Source organism: Gasterosteus aculeatus, chromosome 13 (genome assembly GCF_964276395.1).
Source record: "Gasterosteus aculeatus chromosome 13, fGasAcu3.hap1.1, whole genome shotgun sequence".
In the NCBI taxonomy this organism is placed as follows: Eukaryota; Metazoa; Chordata; class Actinopteri; order Perciformes; family Gasterosteidae; genus Gasterosteus; species Gasterosteus aculeatus.
In genome coordinates this window covers 570,681-593,289 of record NC_135701.1, presented here as the reverse complement: position 1 = coordinate 593,289, position 22,609 = coordinate 570,681, and the positions used below count along the sequence as shown (strand labels likewise).

At 39.5% G+C, this 22,609-nt stretch overlaps 31 non-coding genes across 31 annotated transcripts; all 31 read right to left on the bottom strand.

Annotated features, from left to right (window-relative positions):
• Nucleotides 1-870: 870 nt before the first annotated feature.
• On the bottom strand, nucleotides 871-943 carry trnar-ucg (transfer RNA arginine (anticodon UCG)). Its single transcript has one exon. It is a non-coding gene; the product is annotated as a tRNA-Arg (tRNA).
• Nucleotides 944-1,423: 480 nt separating this feature from the next.
• Nucleotides 1,424-1,497, bottom strand: trnai-aau (transfer RNA isoleucine (anticodon AAU)). Its single transcript has one exon. It is a non-coding gene; the product is annotated as a tRNA-Ile (tRNA).
• A 248-nt stretch (nucleotides 1,498-1,745) lies between these two features.
• Nucleotides 1,746-1,818, bottom strand: trnar-ucg (transfer RNA arginine (anticodon UCG)). The gene has a single exon. It is a non-coding gene; the product is annotated as a tRNA-Arg (tRNA).
• Nucleotides 1,819-2,301: 483 nt separating this feature from the next.
• trnai-aau (transfer RNA isoleucine (anticodon AAU)) lies at nucleotides 2,302-2,375 on the bottom strand. Its single transcript has one exon. It is a non-coding gene; the product is annotated as a tRNA-Ile (tRNA).
• Nucleotides 2,376-2,623: 248 nt separating this feature from the next.
• On the bottom strand, nucleotides 2,624-2,696 carry trnar-ucg (transfer RNA arginine (anticodon UCG)). Its single transcript has one exon. It is a non-coding gene; the product is annotated as a tRNA-Arg (tRNA).
• Nucleotides 2,697-3,179: 483 nt separating this feature from the next.
• Nucleotides 3,180-3,253, bottom strand: trnai-aau (transfer RNA isoleucine (anticodon AAU)). Its single transcript has one exon. It is a non-coding gene; the product is annotated as a tRNA-Ile (tRNA).
• A 2,551-nt stretch (nucleotides 3,254-5,804) lies between these two features.
• On the bottom strand, nucleotides 5,805-5,878 carry trnai-aau (transfer RNA isoleucine (anticodon AAU)). Its single transcript has one exon. It is a non-coding gene; the product is annotated as a tRNA-Ile (tRNA).
• A 248-nt stretch (nucleotides 5,879-6,126) lies between these two features.
• trnar-ucg (transfer RNA arginine (anticodon UCG)) lies at nucleotides 6,127-6,199 on the bottom strand. Its single transcript has one exon. It is a non-coding gene; the product is annotated as a tRNA-Arg (tRNA).
• Nucleotides 6,200-6,683: 484 nt separating this feature from the next.
• On the bottom strand, nucleotides 6,684-6,757 carry trnai-aau (transfer RNA isoleucine (anticodon AAU)). Its single transcript has one exon. It is a non-coding gene; the product is annotated as a tRNA-Ile (tRNA).
• Nucleotides 6,758-7,005: 248 nt separating this feature from the next.
• On the bottom strand, nucleotides 7,006-7,078 carry trnar-ucg (transfer RNA arginine (anticodon UCG)). The gene has a single exon. It is a non-coding gene; the product is annotated as a tRNA-Arg (tRNA).
• A 483-nt stretch (nucleotides 7,079-7,561) lies between these two features.
• On the bottom strand, nucleotides 7,562-7,635 carry trnai-aau (transfer RNA isoleucine (anticodon AAU)). The gene has a single exon. It is a non-coding gene; the product is annotated as a tRNA-Ile (tRNA).
• Nucleotides 7,636-10,186: 2,551 nt separating this feature from the next.
• trnai-aau (transfer RNA isoleucine (anticodon AAU)) lies at nucleotides 10,187-10,260 on the bottom strand. The gene has a single exon. It is a non-coding gene; the product is annotated as a tRNA-Ile (tRNA).
• Nucleotides 10,261-10,508: 248 nt separating this feature from the next.
• On the bottom strand, nucleotides 10,509-10,581 carry trnar-ucg (transfer RNA arginine (anticodon UCG)). The gene has a single exon. It is a non-coding gene; the product is annotated as a tRNA-Arg (tRNA).
• A 484-nt stretch (nucleotides 10,582-11,065) lies between these two features.
• trnai-aau (transfer RNA isoleucine (anticodon AAU)) lies at nucleotides 11,066-11,139 on the bottom strand. The gene has a single exon. It is a non-coding gene; the product is annotated as a tRNA-Ile (tRNA).
• Nucleotides 11,140-11,387: 248 nt separating this feature from the next.
• Nucleotides 11,388-11,460, bottom strand: trnar-ucg (transfer RNA arginine (anticodon UCG)). Its single transcript has one exon. It is a non-coding gene; the product is annotated as a tRNA-Arg (tRNA).
• A 483-nt stretch (nucleotides 11,461-11,943) lies between these two features.
• trnai-aau (transfer RNA isoleucine (anticodon AAU)) lies at nucleotides 11,944-12,017 on the bottom strand. Its single transcript has one exon. It is a non-coding gene; the product is annotated as a tRNA-Ile (tRNA).
• Nucleotides 12,018-12,819: 802 nt separating this feature from the next.
• Nucleotides 12,820-12,893, bottom strand: trnai-aau (transfer RNA isoleucine (anticodon AAU)). Its single transcript has one exon. It is a non-coding gene; the product is annotated as a tRNA-Ile (tRNA).
• A 248-nt stretch (nucleotides 12,894-13,141) lies between these two features.
• Nucleotides 13,142-13,214, bottom strand: trnar-ucg (transfer RNA arginine (anticodon UCG)). The gene has a single exon. It is a non-coding gene; the product is annotated as a tRNA-Arg (tRNA).
• A 480-nt stretch (nucleotides 13,215-13,694) lies between these two features.
• Nucleotides 13,695-13,768, bottom strand: trnai-aau (transfer RNA isoleucine (anticodon AAU)). Its single transcript has one exon. It is a non-coding gene; the product is annotated as a tRNA-Ile (tRNA).
• A 248-nt stretch (nucleotides 13,769-14,016) lies between these two features.
• trnar-ucg (transfer RNA arginine (anticodon UCG)) lies at nucleotides 14,017-14,089 on the bottom strand. Its single transcript has one exon. It is a non-coding gene; the product is annotated as a tRNA-Arg (tRNA).
• Nucleotides 14,090-14,572: 483 nt separating this feature from the next.
• trnai-aau (transfer RNA isoleucine (anticodon AAU)) lies at nucleotides 14,573-14,646 on the bottom strand. The gene has a single exon. It is a non-coding gene; the product is annotated as a tRNA-Ile (tRNA).
• Nucleotides 14,647-17,197: 2,551 nt separating this feature from the next.
• trnai-aau (transfer RNA isoleucine (anticodon AAU)) lies at nucleotides 17,198-17,271 on the bottom strand. Its single transcript has one exon. It is a non-coding gene; the product is annotated as a tRNA-Ile (tRNA).
• Nucleotides 17,272-17,519: 248 nt separating this feature from the next.
• trnar-ucg (transfer RNA arginine (anticodon UCG)) lies at nucleotides 17,520-17,592 on the bottom strand. Its single transcript has one exon. It is a non-coding gene; the product is annotated as a tRNA-Arg (tRNA).
• A 484-nt stretch (nucleotides 17,593-18,076) lies between these two features.
• On the bottom strand, nucleotides 18,077-18,150 carry trnai-aau (transfer RNA isoleucine (anticodon AAU)). Its single transcript has one exon. It is a non-coding gene; the product is annotated as a tRNA-Ile (tRNA).
• Nucleotides 18,151-18,398: 248 nt separating this feature from the next.
• On the bottom strand, nucleotides 18,399-18,471 carry trnar-ucg (transfer RNA arginine (anticodon UCG)). The gene has a single exon. It is a non-coding gene; the product is annotated as a tRNA-Arg (tRNA).
• Nucleotides 18,472-18,954: 483 nt separating this feature from the next.
• Nucleotides 18,955-19,028, bottom strand: trnai-aau (transfer RNA isoleucine (anticodon AAU)). Its single transcript has one exon. It is a non-coding gene; the product is annotated as a tRNA-Ile (tRNA).
• Nucleotides 19,029-19,830: 802 nt separating this feature from the next.
• Nucleotides 19,831-19,904, bottom strand: trnai-aau (transfer RNA isoleucine (anticodon AAU)). Its single transcript has one exon. It is a non-coding gene; the product is annotated as a tRNA-Ile (tRNA).
• Nucleotides 19,905-20,152: 248 nt separating this feature from the next.
• On the bottom strand, nucleotides 20,153-20,225 carry trnar-ucg (transfer RNA arginine (anticodon UCG)). Its single transcript has one exon. It is a non-coding gene; the product is annotated as a tRNA-Arg (tRNA).
• Nucleotides 20,226-20,705: 480 nt separating this feature from the next.
• Nucleotides 20,706-20,779, bottom strand: trnai-aau (transfer RNA isoleucine (anticodon AAU)). Its single transcript has one exon. It is a non-coding gene; the product is annotated as a tRNA-Ile (tRNA).
• An 802-nt stretch (nucleotides 20,780-21,581) lies between these two features.
• On the bottom strand, nucleotides 21,582-21,655 carry trnai-aau (transfer RNA isoleucine (anticodon AAU)). The gene has a single exon. It is a non-coding gene; the product is annotated as a tRNA-Ile (tRNA).
• A 799-nt stretch (nucleotides 21,656-22,454) lies between these two features.
• Nucleotides 22,455-22,528, bottom strand: trnai-aau (transfer RNA isoleucine (anticodon AAU)). Its single transcript has one exon. It is a non-coding gene; the product is annotated as a tRNA-Ile (tRNA).
• Nucleotides 22,529-22,609: the final 81 nt, after the last annotated feature.

Sequence of the window (22,609 nt, the reverse complement as noted above, 5' to 3'; positions counted from 1 at the left end):
AGAAGGGACTCGAACCCTCCATCTTCTGATCCGAAGTCAGACGCCTTGTCCATTAGGCCACGTGGTCCCTAAATGCAACAGTTTCATTTTTTTTAACTGCTATTATTCACCTGCAGAGTAGGAGGACCAGAAAAATATCTTTCAACACCTGAGGTTTGCAACGCCATCATGAATTTAAACATCTACTGCAAGTGTGGACGGATTTATCGTTGAATGAGTGTTACCAGGGGGTTTTGCGATTTAACTTACAATCACATAGTATCACCATTACGTTCTGACAATGTCAGGTAAAGACACAGTTTAGATTTTTTTTAATTGGCCTGGGAGAATACTTGAGAATGTTACCAGTGGGATCACCTACTGGCTTGTCATTGCTAGACAGGATGAATGGGTTTCCACAAAAAAATATTTGGATGGAGGTAGATCATTGAACCTGGATGGGATGTAGTAACAGCTGACTTTCTATTGGATTCTTCTTTGGAATAGGACAGTTTCAGAGGCTGGAATAACACAGACTAAATAAAAACATATGATATTCTGGCAATCCTTGGCCAGTATGGGGATTGAACCCATGACCTTGGCGTTATTAGCACCACGCTCTGACCATTTGAGCCTACCGGCCCTTTTCTCTTGACTTTATCCAACCACATTAAATCCAGACTTCATGCCAAATGAGAACTTCTAAAATGCAGGCAGTAAATAATTGTCAATTAGTTGTGAGAGCCTATCACCTTTAATTTCCCCATTAAAATAGACGGTGAAGAGAATGAATTTAAATATAATGGAAAAGTATTTTGTTGGAAACAACAATGCTCATACCTGAGGAAATTTAACTTTGCACAAGACATCTTACAAATATCTTGGAAGTTTCAACCACGAAGGGACTCGAACCCTCAATCTTCTGATCCGAAGTCAGACGCCTTGTCCATTAGGCCACGTGGTCCCTAAATACAGCAGTTTCACTTTCTTTTTCACTGCTATTATTCACCGGCAGAGTAGGAGGACCAGAAAAATATCTTTCAACACCTGAGGTTTGCAACGCCATCATGAATTTAAATATGTACTGCAAGTGTGGACGGATTTATTGTTGAATGAGTGTTACCAGGGGGTTTTGCGACTTAACTTACAATCACATAGTATCACCATTACGTTCTGACAATGTCAGGTAAAGACACAGTTTAGATTTTTTTTAATTGGCCTGGGAGAATACTTGAGAATGTTACCAGTGGGATCACCTACTGGCTTGGCATTGCTAGACAGGATGGATGGGTTTCCACAAAAAATATTTGGATGGAGGTAGATCATTGAACCTGGATGGGATGTAGTATCAGCTCACTTTCTATTGGATTCTTCTTTGGAATAGGACAGTTTCAGAGGCTGGAATAACACAGACTAAATAAAAACATGATATCCTGGCAATCCTTGGCCAGTATGGGGATTGAACCCATGACCTTGGCGTTATTAGCACCACGCTCTGACCATCTGAGCTAACCGGCCCTTTTCTCTTGCTTTTATCCAACTACAGTAAATCCAAATTTCAGGCCAAATGAGAACTTCTATGATGCAGGCAGTAAATAATTGTCAATCAGTTGTGAGAGCGTATCACCTTTAATTTCCCCATTAAAATAGACGGTGAAGAGAATGAATTTAAATATAATGGAAGTATATTTTGTTCGAAACAACAATGCATATATCTGATGAAATTCAACTTTGCACAAGACTTCTTACAAATATCTTGGAAGTTTCAACCAAGAAGGGACTCGAACCCTCAATCTTCTGATCCGAAGTCAGACGCCTTGTCCATTAGGCCACGTGGTCCCCAAATGCAACAGTTTCATTTTTTTTTAACTGCTATTATTCACCTGCAGAGTAGGAGGACCAGAAAAATATCTTTCAACACCTGAGGTTTGCAACGCCATCATGAATTTAAATATGTACTGCAAGTGTGGACGGATTTATCATTGAATGAGTGTTACCGGGGTTTTTTTGGGATTTAACTTACAATCACATAGTATCACCATTACGTTCTGACAATGTCAGGTAAAGACACAGTTTTGATTTTTTTTAATTGGCCTGGGAGAATACTTGAGAATGTTACCAGTGGGATCACCTACTGGCTTGGCATTGCTAGACAGAATGAATGGGTTTCCACAAAAAAACCTTTGGAAGGAGGGAGATCATTGAACCTGGATGGGATGTAGTAACAGCTGACTTTCTATTGGATTCTTCTTTGGAATAGGACAGTTTCAGAGGCTGGAATAACACAGACTAAATAAAAACATATGATATTCTGGCAATCCTTGGCCAGTATGGGGATTGAACCCATGACCTTGGCGTTATTAGCACCACGCTCTGACCATCTGAGCTAACCGGCCCTTTTCTCTTGATTTTATCCAACTACAGTAAATCCAGATTCCAGGCCAAATGAGAACTTCTATGATGCAGGCAGTAAATAATTGTCAATCAGTCGTGAGAGCCTATCACCTTTAATTTCCCCGTTAAAATAGACGGTGAAGAGAATGAATTTAAATATAATGGAAGTATATTTTGTTGGAAACAACAATGCATATACCTGATGAAATTCAACTTTGCACAAGACTTCTTACAAATATCTTGGAAGTTTCAACCAAGAAGGGACTCGAACCCTCAATCTTCTGATCCGAAGTCAGACGCCTTGTCCATTAGGCCACGTGGTCCCTAAATGCAACAGTTTCATTTTTTTTTAACTGCTATTATTCACCTGCAGAGTAGGAGGACCAGAAAAATATCTTTCAACACCTGAGGTTTCCAACGCCATCATGAATTTAAATATGTACTGCAAGTGTGGACGGATTTATCATTGAATGAGTGTTACCGGGGTTTTTTTGGGATTTAACTTACAATCACATAGTATCACCATTACGTTCTGACAATGTCAGGTAAAGACACAGTTTTGATTTTTTTTAATTGGCCTGGGAGAATACTTGAGAATGTTACCAGTGGGATCACCTACTGGCTTGGCATTGCTAGACAGAATGAATGGGTTTCCACAAAAAAACCTTTGGATGGAGGGAGATCATTGAACCTGGATGGGATGTAGTAACAGCTGACTTTCTATTGGATTCTTCTTTGGAATAGGACAGTTTCAGAGGCTGGAATAACACAGACTAAATAAAAACATATGATATTCTGGCAATCCTTGGCCAGTATGGGGATTGAACCCATGACCTTGGCGTTATTAGCACCACGCTCTGACCATCTGAGCTAACCGGCCCTTTTCTCTTGATTTTATCCAACTACAGTAAATCCAGATTTCAGGCCAAATGAGAACTTCTATGATGCAGGCAGTAAATAATTGTCAATCAGTTGTGAGAGCCTATCACCTTTAATTTCCCAATTAAAATAGACGGTGAAGAGAATGAATTTAACTATAATGGAAGTATATTTTGTTGGAAACAAAAATGCATATATCTGATGAAATTCAACTTTGCGCAAGACTTCTTACAAATATCTTGGAAGTTTCAACCAAGAAGGGACTCGAACCCTCCATCTTCTGATCCGAAGTCAGACGCCTTGTCCATTAGGCCACGTGGTCCCTAAATGCAACAGTTTCATTTTTTTTAACTGCTATTATTCACCTGCAGAGTAGGAGGACCAGAAAAATATCTTTCAACACCTGAGGTTTGCAACGCCATCATGAATTTAAACATCTACTGCAAGTGTGGACGGATTTATCGTTGAATGAGTGTTACCAGGGGGTTTTGCGATTTAACTTACAATCACATAGTATCACCATTCCGTTCTGACAATGTCAGGTAAAGACACAGTTTAGATTTTTTTTAATTGGCCTGGGAGAATACTTGAGAATGTTACCAGTGGGATCACCTACTGGCTTGGCATTGCTAGACAGGATGAATGGGTTTCCACAAAAAAATATTTGGATGGAGGTAGATCATTGAACCTGGATGGGATGTAGTAACAGCTGACTTTCTATTGGATTCTTCTTTGGAATAGGACAGTTTCAGAGGCTGGAATAACACAGACTAAATAAAAACATATGATATTCTGGCAATCCTTGGCCAGTATGGGGATTGAACCCACGACCTTGGCGTTATTAGCACCACGCTCTGACCATCTGAGCCTACCGGCCCTTTTCTCTTGACTTTATCCAACCACATTAAATCCAGACTTCATGCCAAATGAGAACTTCTAAAATGCAGGCAGTAAATAATTGTCAATTAGTTGTGAGAGCCTATCACCTTTAATTTCCCCATTAAAATAGACGGTGAAGAGAATGAATTTAAATATAATGGAAAAGTATTTTGTTGGAAACAACAATGCTCATACCTGAGGAAATTTAACTTTGCGCAAGACTTCTTACAAATATCTTGGAAGTTTCAACCAAGAAGGGACTCGAACCCTCCATCTTCTGATCCGAAGTCAGACGCCTTGTCCATTAGGCAACGTGGTCCCTAAATGCAACAGTTTCATTTTTTTTAACTGCTATTATTCACCTGCAGAGTAGGAGGACCAGAAAAATATCTTTCAACACCTGAGGTTTGCAACGCCATCATGAATTTAAACATCTACTGCAAGTGTGGACGGATTTATCGTTGAATGAGTGTTACCAGGGGGTTTTGCGATTTAACTTACAATCACATAGTATCACCATTCCGTTCTGACAATGTCAGGTAAAGACACAGTTTAGATTTTTTTTAATTGGCCTGGGAGAATACTTGAGAATGTTACCAGTGGGATCACCTACTGGCTTGGCATTGCTAGACAGGATGAATGGGTTTCCACAAAAAAATATTTGGATGGAGGTAGATCATTGAACCTGGATGGGATGTAGTAACAGCTGACTTTCTATTGGATTCTTCTTTGGAATAGGACAGTTTCAGAGGCTGGAATAACACAGACTAAATAAAAACATATGATATTCTGGCAATCCTTGGCCAGTATGGGGATTGAACCCACGACCTTGGCGTTATTAGCACCACGCTCTGACCATCTGAGCCTACCGGCCCTTTTCTCTTGACTTTATCCAACCACATTAAATCCAGACTTCATGCCAAATGAGAACTTCTAAAATGCAGGCAGTAAATAATTGTCAATTAGTTGTGAGAGCCTATCACCTTTAATTTCCCCATTAAAATAGACGGTGAAGAGAATGAATTTAAATATAATGCAAGTATATTTTGTTGGAAACAACAATGCATATACCTGATGAAATTCAACTTTGCACAAGACATCTTACAAATATCTTGGAAGTTTCAACCAAGAAGGGACTCGAACCCTTCATCTGATCCGAAGTCAGACGCCTTGTCCATTAGGCCACGTGGTCCCTAAATGCAACAGTTTCATTTTTTTTAACTGCTATTATTCACCTGCAGAGTAGGAGGACCAGAAAAATATCTTTCAACACCTGAGGTTTGCAACGCCATCATGAATTTAAACATCTACTGCAAGTGTGGACGGATTTATCGTTGAATGAGTGTTACCAGGGGGTTTTGCGATTTAACTTACAATCACATAGTATCACCATTACGTTCTGACAATGTCAGGTAAAGACACAGTTTAGATTTTTTTTAATTGTCCTGGGAGAATACTTGAGAATGTTACCAGTGGGATCACCTACTGGCTTGGCATTGCTAGACAGGATGAATGGGTTTCCACAAAAAAATATTTGGATGGAGGTAGATCATTGAACCTGGATGGGATGTAGTAACAGCTGACTTTCTATTGGATTCTTCTTTGGAATAGGACAGTTTCAGAGGCTGGAATAACACAGACTAAATAAAAACATATGATATTCTGGCAATCCTTGGCCAGTATGGGGATTGAACCCATGACCTTGGCGTTATTAGCACCACGCTCTGACCATCTGAGCCTACCGGCCCTTTTCTCTTGACTTTATCCAACCACATTAAATCCAGACTTCATGCCAAATGAGAACTTCTAAAATGCAGGCAGTAAATAATTGTCAATTAGTTGTGAGAGCCTATCACCTTTAATTTCCCCATTAAAATAGACGGTGAAGAGAATGAATTTAAATATAATGGAAAAGTATTTTGTTGGAAACAACAATGCTCATACCTGAGGAAATTTAACTTTGCACAAGACATCTTACAAATATCTTGGAAGTTTCAACCACGAAGGGACTCGAACCCTCAATCTTCTGATCCGAAGTCAGACGCCTTGTCCATTAGGCCACGTGGTCCCTAAATGCAGCAGTTTCACTTTCTTTTTCACTGCTATTATTCACCTGCAGAGTAGGAGGACCAGAAAAATATCTTTCAACACCTGAGGTTTGCAACGCCATCATGAATTTAAATATGTACTGCAAGTGTGGACGGATTTATCATTGAATGAGTGTTACCGGGGTTTTTTTGGGATTTAACTTACAATCACATAGTATCACCATTACGTTCTGACAATGTCAGGTAAAGACACAGTTTTGATTTTTTTTAATTGGCCTGGGAGAATACTTGAGAATGTTACCAGTGGGATCACCTACTGGCTTGGCATTGCTAGACAGAATGAATGGGTTTCCACAAAAAAACCTTTGGAAGGAGGGAGATCATTGAACCTGGATGGGATGTAGTAACAGCTGACTTTCTATTGGATTCTTCTTTGGAATAGGACAGTTTCAGAGGCTGGAATAACACAGACTAAATAAAAACATATGATATTCTGGCAATCCTTGGCCAGTATGGGGATTGAACCCATGACCTTGGCGTTATTAGCACCACGCTCTGACCATCTGAGCTAACCGGCCCTTTTCTCTTGATTTTATCCAACTACAGTAAATCCAGATTCCAGGCCAAATGAGAACTTCTATGATGCAGGCAGTAAATAATTGTCAATCAGTCGTGAGAGCCTATCACCTTTAATTTCCCCGTTAAAATAGACGGTGAAGAGAATGAATTTAAATATAATGGAAGTATATTTTGTTGGAAACAACAATGCATATACCTGATGAAATTCAACTTTGCACAAGACTTCTTACAAATATCTTGGAAGTTTCAACCAAGAAGGGACTCGAACCCTCAATCTTCTGATCCGAAGTCAGACGCCTTGTCCATTAGGCCACGTGGTCCCTAAATGCAACAGTTTCATTTTTTTTTAACTGCTATTATTCACCTGCAGAGTAGGAGGACCAGAAAAATATCTTTCAACACCTGAGGTTTCCAACGCCATCATGAATTTAAATATGTACTGCAAGTGTGGACGGATTTATCATTGAATGAGTGTTACCGGGGTTTTTTTGGGATTTAACTTACAATCACATAGTATCACCATTACGTTCTGACAATGTCAGGTAAAGACACAGTTTTGATTTTTTTTAATTGGCCTGGGAGAATACTTGAGAATGTTACCAGTGGGATCACCTACTGGCTTGGCATTGCTAGACAGAATGAATGGGTTTCCACAAAAAAACCTTTGGATGGAGGGAGATCATTGAACCTGGATGGGATGTAGTAACAGCTGACTTTCTATTGGATTCTTCTTTGGAATAGGACAGTTTCAGAGGCTGGAATAACACAGACTAAATAAAAACATATGATATTCTGGCAATCCTTGGCCAGTATGGGGATTGAACCCATGACCTTGGCGTTATTAGCACCACGCTCTGACCATCTGAGCTAACCGGCCCTTTTCTCTTGATTTTATCCAACTACAGTAAATCCAGATTTCAGGCCAAATGAGAACTTCTATGATGCAGGCAGTAAATAATTGTCAATCAGTTGTGAGAGCCTATCACCTTTAATTTCCCAATTAAAATAGACGGTGAAGAGAATGAATTTAACTATAATGGAAGTATATTTTGTTGGAAACAAAAATGCATATATCTGATGAAATTCAACTTTGCGCAAGACTTCTTACAAATATCTTGGAAGTTTCAACCAAGAAGGGACTCGAACCCTCCATCTTCTGATCCGAAGTCAGACGCCTTGTCCATTAGGCCACGTGGTCCCTAAATGCAACAGTTTCATTTTTTTTAACTGCTATTATTCACCTGCAGAGTAGGAGGACCAGAAAAATATCTTTCAACACCTGAGGTTTGCAACGCCATCGTGAATTTAAACATCTACTGCAAGTGTGGACGGATTTATCGTTGAATGAGTGTTACCAGGGGGTTTTGCGATTTAACTTACAATCACATAGTATCACCATTCCGTTCTGACAATGTCAGGTAAAGACACAGTTTAGATTTTTTTTAATTGGCCTGGGAGAATACTTGAGAATGTTACCAGTGGGATCACCTACTGGCTTGGCATTGCTAGACAGGATGAATGGGTTTCCACAAAAAAATATTTGGATGGAGGTAGATCATTGAACCTGGATGGGATGTAGTAACAGCTGACTTTCTATTGGATTCTTCTTTGGAATAGGACAGTTTCAGAGGCTGGAATAACACAGACTAAATAAAAACATATGATATTCTGGCAATCCTTGGCCAGTATGGGGATTGAACCCACGACCTTGGCGTTATTAGCACCACGCTCTGACCATCTGAGCCTACCGGCCCTTTTCTCTTGACTTTATCCAACCACATTAAATCCAGACTTCATGCCAAATGAGAACTTCTAAAATGCAGGCAGTAAATAATTGTCAATTAGTTGTGAGAGCCTATCACCTTTAATTTCCCCATTAAAATAGACGGTGAAGAGAATGAATTTAAATATAATGGAAAAGTATTTTGTTGGAAACAACAATGCTCATACCTGAGGAAATTTAACTTTGCGCAAGACTTCTTACAAATATCTTGGAAGTTTCAACCAAGAAGGGACTCGAACCCTCCATCTTCTGATCCGAAGTCAGACGCCTTGTCCATTAGGCAACGTGGTCCCTAAATGCAACAGTTTCATTTTTTTTAACTGCTATTATTCACCTGCAGAGTAGGAGGACCAGAAAAATATCTTTCAACACCTGAGGTTTGCAACGCCATCATGAATTTAAACATCTACTGCAAGTGTGGACGGATTTATCGTTGAATGAGTGTTACCAGGGGGTTTTGCGATTTAACTTACAATCACATAGTATCACCATTCCGTTCTGACAATGTCAGGTAAAGACACAGTTTAGATTTTTTTTAATTGGCCTGGGAGAATACTTGAGAATGTTACCAGTGGGATCACCTACTGGCTTGGCATTGCTAGACAGGATGAATGGGTTTCCACAAAAAAATATTTGGATGGAGGTAGATCATTGAACCTGGATGGGATGTAGTAACAGCTGACTTTCTATTGGATTCTTCTTTGGAATAGGACAGTTTCAGAGGCTGGAATAACACAGACTAAATAAAAACATATGATATTCTGGCAATCCTTGGCCAGTATGGGGATTGAACCCACGACCTTGGCGTTATTAGCACCACGCTCTGACCATCTGAGCCTACCGGCCCTTTTCTCTTGACTTTATCCAACCACATTAAATCCAGACTTCATGCCAAATGAGAACTTCTAAAATGCAGGCAGTAAATAATTGTCAATTAGTTGTGAGAGCCTATCACCTTTAATTTCCCCATTAAAATAGACGGTGAAGAGAATGAATTTAAATATAATGCAAGTATATTTTGTTGGAAACAACAATGCATATACCTGATGAAATTCAACTTTGCACAAGACATCTTACAAATATCTTGGAAGTTTCAACCAAGAAGGGACTCGAACCCTTCATCTGATCCGAAGTCAGACGCCTTGTCCATTAGGCCACGTGGTCCCTAAATGCAACAGTTTCATTTTTTTTAACTGCTATTATTCACCTGCAGAGTAGGAGGACCAGAAAAATATCTTTCAACACCTGAGGTTTGCAACGCCATCATGAATTTAAACATCTACTGCAAGTGTGGACGGATTTATCGTTGAATGAGTGTTACCAGGGGGTTTTGCGATTTAACTTACAATCACATAGTATCACCATTACGTTCTGACAATGTCAGGTAAAGACACAGTTTAGATTTTTTTTAATTGTCCTGGGAGAATACTTGAGAATGTTACCAGTGGGATCACCTACTGGCTTGGCATTGCTAGACAGGATGAATGGGTTTCCACAAAAAAATATTTGGATGGAGGTAGATCATTGAACCTGGATGGGATGTAGTAACAGCTGACTTTCTATTGGATTCTTCTTTGGAATAGGACAGTTTCAGAGGCTGGAATAACACAGACTAAATAAAAACATATGATATTCTGGCAATCCTTGGCCAGTATGGGGATTGAACCCATGACCTTGGCGTTATTAGCACCACGCTCTGACCATCTGAGCCTACCGGCCCTTTTCTCTTGACTTTATCCAACCACATTAAATCCAGACTTCATGCCAAATGAGAACTTCTAAAATGCAGGCAGTAAATAATTGTCAATTAGTTGTGAGAGCCTATCACCTTTAATTTCCCCATTAAAATAGACGGTGAAGAGAATGAATTTAAATATAATGGAAAAGTATTTTGTTGGAAACAACAATGCTCATACCTGAGGAAATTTAACTTTGCACAAGACATCTTACAAATATCTTGGAAGTTTCAACCACGAAGGGACTCGAACCCTCAATCTTCTGATCCGAAGTCAGACGCCTTGTCCATTAGGCCACGTGGTCCCTAAATGCAGCAGTTTCACTTTCTTTTTCACTGCTATTATTCACCGGCAGAGTAGGAGGACCAGAAAAATATCTTTCAACACCTGAGGTTTGCAACGCCATCATGAATTTAAATATGTACTGCAAGTGTGGACGGATTTATCATTGAATGAGTGTTACCGGGTTTTTTTTGGGATTTAACTTACAATCACATAGTATCACCATTACGTTCTGACAATGTCAGGTAAAGACACAGTTTCGATTTTTTTTAATTGGCCTGGGAGAATACTTGAGAATGTTACCAGTGGGATCACCTACTGGCTTGGCATTGCTAGACAGAATGAATGGGTTTCCACAAAAAAACCTTTGGATGGAGGGAGATCATTGAACCTGGATGGGATGTAGTAACAGCTGACTTTCTATTGGATTCTTCTTTGGAATAGGACAGTTTCAGAGGCTGGAATAACACAGACTAAATAAAAACATATGATATTCTGGCAATCCTTGGCCAGTATGGGGATTTAACCCATGACCTTGGCGTTATTAGCACCACGCTCTGACCATCTGAGCTAACCGGCCCTTTTCTCTTGATTTTATCCAACTACAGTAAATCCAGATTCCAGGCCAAATGAGAACTTCTATGATGCAGGCAGTAAATAATTGTCAATCAGTCGTGAGAGCCTATCACCTTTAATTTCCCCATTAAAATAGACGGTGAAGAGAATGAATTTAAATATAATGGAAGTATATTTTGTTGGAAACAACAATGAATATACCTGATGAAATTCAACTTTGCACAAGACTTCTTACAAATATCTTGGAAGTTTCAACCAAGAAGGGACTCGAACCCTCAATCTTCTGATCCGAAGTCAGACGCCTTGTCCATTAGGCCACGTGGTCCCTAAATGCAACAGTTTCATTTTTTTTTAACTGCTATTATTCACCTGCAGAGTAGGAGGACCAGAAAAATATCTTTCAACACCTGAGGTTTGCAACGCCATCATGAATTTAAATATGTACTGCAAGTGTGGACGGATTTATCATTGAATGAGTGTTACCGGGTTTTTTTTGGGATTTAACTTACAATCACATAGTATCACCATTACGTTCTGACAATGTCAGGTAAAGACACAGTTTTGATTTTTTTTAATTGGCCTGGGAGAATACTTGAGAATGTTACCAGTGGGATCACCTACTGGCTTGGCATTGCTAGACAGAATGAATGGGTTTCCACAAAAAAACCTTTGGATGGAGGGAGATCATTGAACCTGGATGGGATGTAGTAACAGCTGACTTTCTATTGGATTCTTCTTTGGAATAGGACAGTTTCAGAGGCTGGAATAACACAGACTAAATAAAAACATATGATATTCTGGCAATCCTTGGCCAGTATGGGGATTGAACCCATGACCTTGGCGTTATTAGCACCACGCTCTGACCATCTGAGCTAACCGGCCCTTTTCTCTTGATTTTATCCAACTACAGTAAATCCAGATTTCAGGCCAAATGAGAACTTCTATGATGCAGGCAGTAAATAATTGTCAATCAGTTGTGAGAGCCTATCACCTTTAATTTCCCAATTAAAATAGACGGTGAAGAGAATGAATTTAACTATAATGGAAGTATATTTTGTTGGAAACAAAAATGCATATATCTGATGAAATTCAACTTTGCGCAAGACTTCTTACAAATATCTTGGAAGTTTCAACCAAGAAGGGACTCGAACCCTCCATCTTCTGATCCGAAGTCAGACGCCTTGTCCATTAGGCCACGTGGTCCCTAAATGCAACAGTTTCATTTTTTTTAACTGCTATTATTCACCTGCAGAGTAGGAGGACCAGAAAAATATCTTTCAACACCTGAGGTTTGCAACGCCATCATGAATTTAAACATCTACTGCAAGTGTGGACGGATTTATCGTTGAATGAGTGTTACCAGGGGGTTTTGCGATTTAACTTACAATCACATAGTATCACCATTACGTTCTGACAATGTCAGGTAAAGACACAGTTTAGATTTTTTTTAATTGGCCTGGGAGAATACTTGAGAATGTTACCAGTGGGATCACCTACTGGCTTGGCATTGCTAGACAGGATGAATGGGTTTCCACAAAAAAATATTTGGATGGAGGTAGATCATTGAACCTGGATGGGATGTAGTAACAGCTGACTTTCTATTGGATTCTTCTTTGGAATAGGACAGTTTCAGAGGCTGGAATAACACAGACTAAATAAAAACATATGATATTCTGGCAATCCTTGGCCAGTATGGGGATTGAACCCATGACCTTGGCGTTATTAGCACCACACTCTGACCATCTGAGCTAACCGGCCCTTTTCTCTTGGTTTTATCCAACTACAGTAAATCCAGATTTCAGGCCAAATGAGAACTTCTATGATGCAGGCAGTAAATAATTGTCAATCAGTTGTGAGAGCGTATCACCTTTAATTTCCCCATTAAAATAGACGGTGAAGAGAATGAATTTAAATATAATGGAAAAGTATTTTGTTGGAAACAACAATGCTCATACCTGAGGAAATTTAACTTTGCACAAGACATCTTACAAATATCTTGGAAGTTTCAACCACGAAGGGACTCGAACCCTCAATCTTCTGATCCGAAGTCAGACGCCTTGTCCATTAGGCCACGTGGTCCCTAAATGCAGCAGTTTCACTTTCTTTTTCACTGCTATTATTCACCGGCAGAGTAGGAGGACCAGAAAAATATCTTTCAACACCTGAGGTTTGCAACGCCATCATGAATTTAAATATGTACTGCAAGTGTGGACGGATTTATTGTTGAATGAGTGTTACCAGGGGGTTTTGCGACTTAACTTACAATCACATAGTATCACCATTACGTTCTGACAATGTCAGGTAAAGACACAGTTTAGATTTTTTTTAATTGGCCTGGGAGAATACTTGAGAATGTTACCAGTGGGATCACCTACTGGCTTGGCATTGCTAGACAGGATGGATGGGTTTCCACAAAAAATATTTGGATGGAGGTAGATCATTGAACCTGGATGGGATGTAGTATCAGCTCACTTTCTATTGGATTCTTCTTTGGAATAGGACAGTTTCAGAGGCTGGAATAACACAGACTAAATAAAAACATGATATCCTGGCAATCCTTGGCCAGTATGGGGATTGAACCCATGACCTTGGCGTTATTAGCACCACGCTCTGACCATCTGAGCTAACCGGCCCTTTTCTCTTGCTTTTATCCAACTACAGTAAATCCAAATTTCAGGCCAAATGAGAACTTCTATGATGCAGGCAGTAAATAATTGTCAATCAGTTGTGAGAGCGTATCACCTTTAATTTCCCCATTAAAATAGACGGTGAAGAGAATGAATTTAAATATAATGGAAGTATATTTTGTTGGAAACAACAATGCATATATCTGATGAAATTCAACTTTGCACAAGACTTCTTACAAATATCTTGGAAGTTTCAACCAAGAAGGGACTCGAACCCTCAATCTTCTGATCCGAAGTCAGACGCCTTGTCCATTAGGCCACGTGGTCCCCAAATGCAACAGTTTCATTTTTTTTTAACTGCTATTATTCACCTGCAGAGTAGGAGGACCAGAAAAATATCTTTCAACACCTGAGGTTTGCAACGCCATCATGAATTTAAATATGTACTGCAAGTGTGGACGGATTTATCATTGAATGAGTGTTACCGGGGTTTTTTTGGGATTTAACTTACAATCACATAGTATCACCATTACGTTCTGACAATGTCAGGTAAAGACACAGTTTTGATTTTTTTTAATTGGCCTGGGAGAATACTTGAGAATGTTACCAGTGGGATCACCTACTGGCTTGGCATTGCTAGACAGAATGAATGGGTTTCCACAAAAAAACCTTTGGAAGGAGGGAGATCATTGAACCTGGATGGGATGTAGTAACAGCTGACTTTCTATTGGATTCTTCTTTGGAATAGGACAGTTTCAGAGGCTGGAATAACACAGACTAAATAAAAACATATGATATTCTGGCAATCCTTGGCCAGTATGGGGATTGAACCCATGACCTTGGCGTTATTAGCACCACGCTCTGACCATCTGAGCTAACCGGCCCTTTTCTCTTGATTTTATCCAACTACAGTAAATCCAGATTTCAGGCCAAATGAGAACTTCTATGATGCAGGCAGTAAATAATTGTCAATCAGTTGTGAGAGCCTATCACCTTTAATTTCCCAATTAAAATAGACGGTGAAGAGAATGAATTTAACTATAATGGAAGTATATTTTGTTGGAAACAAAAATGCATATATCTGATGAAATTCAACTTTGCGCAAGACTTCTTACAAATATCTTGGAAGTTTCAACCAAGAAGGGACTCGAACCCTCCATCTTCTGATCCGAAGTCAGACGCCTTGTCCATTAGGCCACGTGGTCCCTAAATGCAACAGTTTCATTTTTTTTAACTGCTATTATTCACCTGCAGAGTAGGAGGACCAGAAAAATATCTTTCAACACCTGAGGTTTGCAACGCCATCATGAATTTAAACATCTACTGCAAGTGTGGACGGATTTATCGTTGAATGAGTGTTACCAGGGGGTTTTGCGATTTAACTTACAATCACATAGTATCACCATTCCGTTCTGACAATGTCAGGTAAAGACACAGTTTAGATTTTTTTTAATTGGCCTGGGAGAATACTTGAGAATGTTACCAGTGGGATCACCTACTGGCTTGGCATTGCTAGACAGGATGAATGGGTTTCCACAAAAAAATATTTGGATGGAGGTAGATCATTGAACCTGGATGGGATGTAGTAACAGCTGACTTTCTATTGGATTCTTCTTTGGAATAGGACAGTTTCAGAGGCTGGAATAACACAGACTAAATAAAAACATATGATATTCTGGCAATCCTTGGCCAGTATGGGGATTGAACCCACGACCTTGGCGTTATTAGCACCACGCTCTGACCATCTGAGCCTACCGGCCCTTTTCTCTTGACTTTATCCAACCACATTAAATCCAGACTTCATGCCAAATGAGAACTTCTAAAATGCAGGCAGTAAATAATTGTCAATTAGTTGTGAGAGCCTATCACCTTTAATTTCCCCATTAAAATAGACGGTGAAGAGAATGAATTTAAATATAATGGAAAAGTATTTTGTTGGAAACAACAATGCTCATACCTGAGGAAATTTAACTTTGCGCAAGACTTCTTACAAATATCTTGGAAGTTTCAACCAAGAAGGGACTCGAACCCTCCATCTTCTGATCCGAAGTCAGACGCCTTGTCCATTAGGCAACGTGGTCCCTAAATGCAACAGTTTCATTTTTTTTAACTGCTATTATTCACCTGCAGAGTAGGAGGACCAGAAAAATATCTTTCAACACCTGAGGTTTGCAACGCCATCATGAATTTAAACATCTACTGCAAGTGTGGACGGATTTATCGTTGAATGAGTGTTACCAGGGGGTTTTGCGATTTAACTTACAATCACATAGTATCACCATTCCGTTCTGACAATGTCAGGTAAAGACACAGTTTAGATTTTTTTTAATTGGCCTGGGAGAATACTTGAGAATGTTACCAGTGGGATCACCTACTGGCTTGGCATTGCTAGACAGGATGAATGGGTTTCCACAAAAAAATATTTGGATGGAGGTAGATCATTGAACCTGGATGGGATGTAGTAACAGCTGACTTTCTATTGGATTCTTCTTTGGAATAGGACAGTTTCAGAGGCTGGAATAACACAGACTAAATAAAAACATATGATATTCTGGCAATCCTTGGCCAGTATGGGGATTGAACCCACGACCTTGGCGTTATTAGCACCACGCTCTGACCATCTGAGCCTACCGGCCCTTTTCTCTTGACTTTATCCAACCACATTAAATCCAGACTTCATGCCAAATGAGAACTTCTAAAATGCAGGCAGTAAATAATTGTCAATTAGTTGTGAGAGCCTATCACCTTTAATTTCCCCATTAAAATAGACGGTGAAGAGAATGAATTTAAATATAATGCAAGTATATTTTGTTGGAAACAACAATGCATATACCTGATGAAATTCAACTTTGCACAAGACATCTTACAAATATCTTGGAAGTTTCAACCAAGAAGGGACTCGAACCCTTCATCTGATCCGAAGTCAGACGCCTTGTCCATTAGGCCACGTGGTCCCTAAATGCAACAGTTTCATTTTTTTTAACTGCTATTATTCACCTGCAGAGTAGGAGGACCAGAAAAATATCTTTCAACACCTGAGGTTTGCAACGCCATCATGAATTTAAACATCTACTGCAAGTGTGGACGGATTTATCGTTGAATGAGTGTTACCAGGGGGTTTTGCGATTTAACTTACAATCACATAGTATCACCATTACGTTCTGACAATGTCAGGTAAAGACACAGTTTAGATTTTTTTTAATTGTCCTGGGAGAATACTTGAGAATGTTACCAGTGGGATCACCTACTGGCTTGGCATTGCTAGACAGGATGAATGGGTTTCCACAAAAAAATATTTGGATGGAGGTAGATCATTGAACCTGGATGGGATGTAGTAACAGCTGACTTTCTATTGGATTCTTCTTTGGAATAGGACAGTTTCAGAGGCTGGAATAACACAGACTAAATAAAAACATATGATATTCTGGCAATCCTTGGCCAGTATGGGGATTGAACCCATGACCTTGGCGTTATTAGCACCACGCTCTGACCATCTGAGCCTACCGGCCCTTTTCTCTTGACTTTATCCAACCACATTAAATCCAGACTTCATGCCAAATGAGAACTTCTAAAATGCAGGCAGTAAATAATTGTCAATTAGTTGTGAGAGCCTATCACCTTTAATTTCCCCATTAAAATAGACGGTGAAGAGAATGAATTTAAATATAATGGAAAAGTATTTTGTTGGAAACAACAATGCTCATACCTGAGGAAATTTAACTTTGCACAAGACATCTTACAAATATCTTGGAAGTTTCAACCACGAAGGGACTCGAACCCTCAATCTTCTGATCCGAAGTCAGACGCCTTGTCCATTAGGCCACGTGGTCCCTAAATGCAGCAGTTTCACTTTCTTTTTCACTGCTATTATTCACCGGCAGAGTAGGAGGACCAGAAAAATATCTTTCAACACCTGAGGTTTGCAACGCCATCATGAATTTAAATATGTACTGCAAGTGTGGACGGATTTATCATTGAATGAGTGTTACCGGGTTTTTTTTGGGATTTAACTTACAATCACATAGTATCACCATTACGTTCTGACAATGTCAGGTAAAGACACAGTTTCGATTTTTTTTAATTGGCCTGGGAGAATACTTGAGAATGTTACCAGTGGGATCACCTACTGGCTTGGCATTGCTAGACAGAATGAATGGGTTTCCACAAAAAAACCTTTGGATGGAGGGAGATCATTGAACCTGGATGGGATGTAGTAACAGCTGACTTTCTATTGGATTCTTCTTTGGAATAGGACAGTTTCAGAGGCTGGAATAACACAGACTAAATAAAAACATATGATATTCTGGCAATCCTTGGCCAGTATGGGGATTTAACCCATGACCTTGGCGTTATTAGCACCACGCTCTGACCATCTGAGCTAACCGGCCCTTTTCTCTTGATTTTATCCAACTACAGTAAATCCAGATTCCAGGCCAAATGAGAACTTCTATGATGCAGGCAGTAAATAATTGTCAATCAGTCGTGAGAGCCTATCACCTTTAATTTCCCCATTAAAATAGACGGTGAAGAGAATGAATTTAAATATAATGGAAGTATATTTTGTTGGAAACAACAATGAATATACCTGATGAAATTCAACTTTGCACAAGACTTCTTACAAATATCTTGGAAGTTTCAACCAAGAAGGGACTCGAACCCTCAATCTTCTGATCCGAAGTCAGACGCCTTGTCCATTAGGCCACGTGGTCCCTAAATGCAACAGTTTCATTTTTTTTTAACTGCTATTATTCACCTGCAGAGTAGGAGGACCAGAAAAATATCTTTCAACACCTGAGGTTTGCAACGCCATCATGAATTTAAATATGTACTGCAAGTGTGGACGGATTTATCATTGAATGAGTGTTACCGGGTTTTTTTTGGGATTTAACTTACAATCACATAGTATCACCATTACGTTCTGACAATGTCAGGTAAAGACACAGTTTTGATTTTTTTTAATTGGCCTGGGAGAATACTTGAGAATGTTACCAGTGGGATCACCTACTGGCTTGGCATTGCTAGACAGAATGAATGGGTTTCCACAAAAAAACCTTTGGATGGAGGGAGATCATTGAACCTGGATGGGATGTAGTAACAGCTGACTTTCTATTGGATTCTTCTTTGGAATAGGACAGTTTCAGAGGCTGGAATAACACAGACTAAATAAAAACATATGATATTCTGGCAATCCTTGGCCAGTATGGGGATTGAACCCATGACCTTGGCGTTATTAGCACCACGCTCTGACCATCTGAGCTAACCGGCCCTTTTCTCTTGATTTTATCCAACTACAGTAAATCCAGATTTCAGGCCAAATGAGAACTTCTATGATGCAGGCAGTAAATAATTGTCAATCAGTTGTGAGAGCCTATCACCTTTAATTTCCCAATTAAAATAGACGGTGAAGAGAATGAATTTAACTATAATGGAAGTATATTTTGTTGGAAACAAAAATGCATATATCTGATGAAATTCAACTTTGCGCAAGACTTCTTACAAATATCTTGGAAGTTTCAACCAAGAAGGGACTCGAACCCTCCATCTTCTGATCCGAAGTCAGACGCCTTGTCCATTAGGCCACGTGGTCCCTAAATGCAACAGTTTCATTTTTTTTAACTGCTATTATTCACCTGCAGAGTAGGAGGACCAGAAAAATATCTTTCAACACCTGAGGTTTGCAACGCCATCATGAATTTAAACATCTACTGCAAGTGTGGACGGATTTATCGTTGAATGAGTGTTACCAGGGGGTTTTGCGATTTAACTTACAATCACATAGTATCACCATTACGTTCTGACAATGTCAGGTAAAGACACAGTTTAGATTTTTTTTAATTGGCCTGGGAGAATACTTGAGAATGTTACCAGTGGGATCACCTACTGGCTTGGCATTGCTAGACAGGATGAATGGGTTTCCACAAAAAAATATTTGGATGGAGGTAGATCATTGAACCTGGATGGGATGTAGTAACAGCTGACTTTCTATTGGATTCTTCTTTGGAATAGGACAGTTTCAGAGGCTGGAATAACACAGACTAAATAAAAACATATGATATTCTGGCAATCCTTGGCCAGTATGGGGATTGAACCCATGACCTTGGCGTTATTAGCACCACACTCTGACCATCTGAGCTAACCGGCCCTTTTCTCTTGGTTTTATCCAACTACAGTAAATCCAGATTTCAGGCCAAATGAGAACTTCTATGATGCAGGCAGTAAATAATTGTCAATCAGTTGTGAGAGCGTATCACCTTTAATTTCCCCATTAAAATAGACGGTGAAGAGAATGAATTTAAATATAATGGAAAAGTATTTTGTTGGAAACAACAATGCTCATACCTGAGGAAATTTAACTTTGCACAAGACATCTTACAAATATCTTGGAAGTTTCAACCACGAAGGGACTCGAACCCTCAATCTTCTGATCCGAAGTCAGACGCCTTGTCCATTAGGCCACGTGGTCCCTAAATGCAGCAGTTTCACTTTCTTTTTCACTGCTATTATTCACCGGCAGAGTAGGAGGACCAGAAAAATATCTTTCAACACCTGAGGTTTGCAACGCCATCATGAATTTAAATATGTACTGCAAGTGTGGACGGATTTATTGTTGAATGAGTGTTACCAGGGGGTTTTGCGACTTAACTTACAATCACATAGTATCACCATTACGTTCTGACAATGTCAGGTAAAGACACAGTTTTGATTTTTTTTAATTGGCCTGGGAGAATACTTGAGAATGTTACCAGTGGGATCACCTACTGGCTTGGCATTGCTAGACAGGATGGATGGGTTTCCACAAAAAATATTTGGATGGAGGTAGATCATTGAACCTGGATGGGATGTAGTATCAGCTCACTTTCTATTGGATTCTTCTTTGGAATAGGACAGTTTCAGAGGCTGGAATAACACAGACTAAATAAAAACATGATATCCTGGCAATCCTTGGCCAGTATGGGGATTGAACCCATGACCTTGGCGTTATTAGCACCACGCTCTGACCATCTGAGCTAACCGGCCCTTTTCTCTTGGTTTTATCCAACTACAGTAAATCCAGATTTCAGGCCAAATGAGAACTTCTATGATGCAGGCAGTAAATAATTGTCAATCAGTTGTGAGAGCGTATCACCTTTAATTTCCCCATTAAAATAGACGGTGAAGAGAATGAATTTAAATATAATGCAAGTATATTTTGTTGGAAACAACAATGCATATACCTGATGAAATTCAACTTTGCACAAGACTTCTTACAAATATCTTGGAAGTTTCAACCAAGAAGGGACTCGAACCCTCCATCTTCTGATCCGAAGTCAGACGCCTTGTCCATTAGGCCACGTGGTCCCTAAATGCAACAGTTTCATTTTTTTTAACTGCTATTATTCACCTGCAGAGTAGGAGGACCAGAAAAATATCTTTCAACACCTGAGGTTTGCAACGCCATCATGAATTTAAACATCTACTGCAAGTGTGGACGGATTTATCGTTGAATGAGTGTTACCAGGGGGTTTTGCAATTTAACTTACAATCACATAGTATCACCATTACGTTCTGACAATGTCAGGTAAAGACACAGTTTAGATTTTTTTTAATTGGCCTGGGAGAATACTTGAGAATGTTACCAGTGGGATCACCTACTGGCTTGGCATTGCTAGACAGGATGAATGGGTTTCCACAAAAAAATATTTGGATGGAGGTAGATCATTGAACCTGGATGGGATGTAGTAACAGCTGACTTTCTATTGGATTCTTCTTTGGAATAGGACAGTTTCAGAGGCTGGAATAACACAGACTAAATAAAAACATATGATATTCTGGCAATCCTTGGCCAGTATGGGGATTAAACCCATGACCTTGGCGTTATTAGCACCACGCTCTGACCATCTGAGCTAACCGGCCCTTTTCTCTTGATTTTATCCAACTACAGTAAATCCAGATTTCAGGCCAAATGAGAACTTCTATGATGCAGGCAGTAAATAATTGTCAATCAGTTGTGAGAGCCTATCACCTTTAATTTCCCAATTAAAATAGACGGTGAAGAGAATGAATTTAACTATAATGGAAGTATATTTTGTTGGAAACAAAAATGCATATATCTGATGAAATTCAACTTTGCGCAAGACTTCTTTCAAATATCTTGGAAGTTTCAACCAAGAAGGGACTCGAACCCTTCATCTGATCCGAAGTCAGACGCCTTGTCCATTAGGCCACGTGGTCCCTAAATGCAACAGTTTCATTTTTTTTAACTGCTATTATTCACCTGCAGAGTAGGAGGACCAGAAAAATATCTTTCAACACCTGAGGTTTGCAACGCCATCATGAATTTAAACATCTACTGCAAGTGTGGACGGATTTATCGTTGAATGAGTGTTACCAGGGGGTTTTGCGATTTAACTTACAATCACATAGTATCACCATTACGTTCTGACAATGTCAGGTAAAGACACAGTTTAGATTTTTTTTAATTGTCCTGGGAGAATACTTGAGAATGTTACCAGTGGGATCACCTACTGGCTTGGCATTGCTAGACAGGATGAATGGGTTTCCACAAAAAAATATTTGGATGGAGGTAGATCATTGAACCTGGATGGGATGTAGTAACAGCTGACTTTCTATTGGATTCTTCTTTGGAATAGGACAGTTTCAGAGGCTGGAATAACACAGACTAAATAAAAACATATGATATTCTGGCAATCCTTGGCCAGTATGGGGATTGAACCCATGACCTTGGCGTTATTAGCACCACGCTCTGACCATCTGAGCCTACCGGCCCTTTTCTCTTGACTTTATCCAACCACATTAAATCCAGACTTCATGCCAAATGAGAACTTCTAAAATGCAGGCAGTAAATAA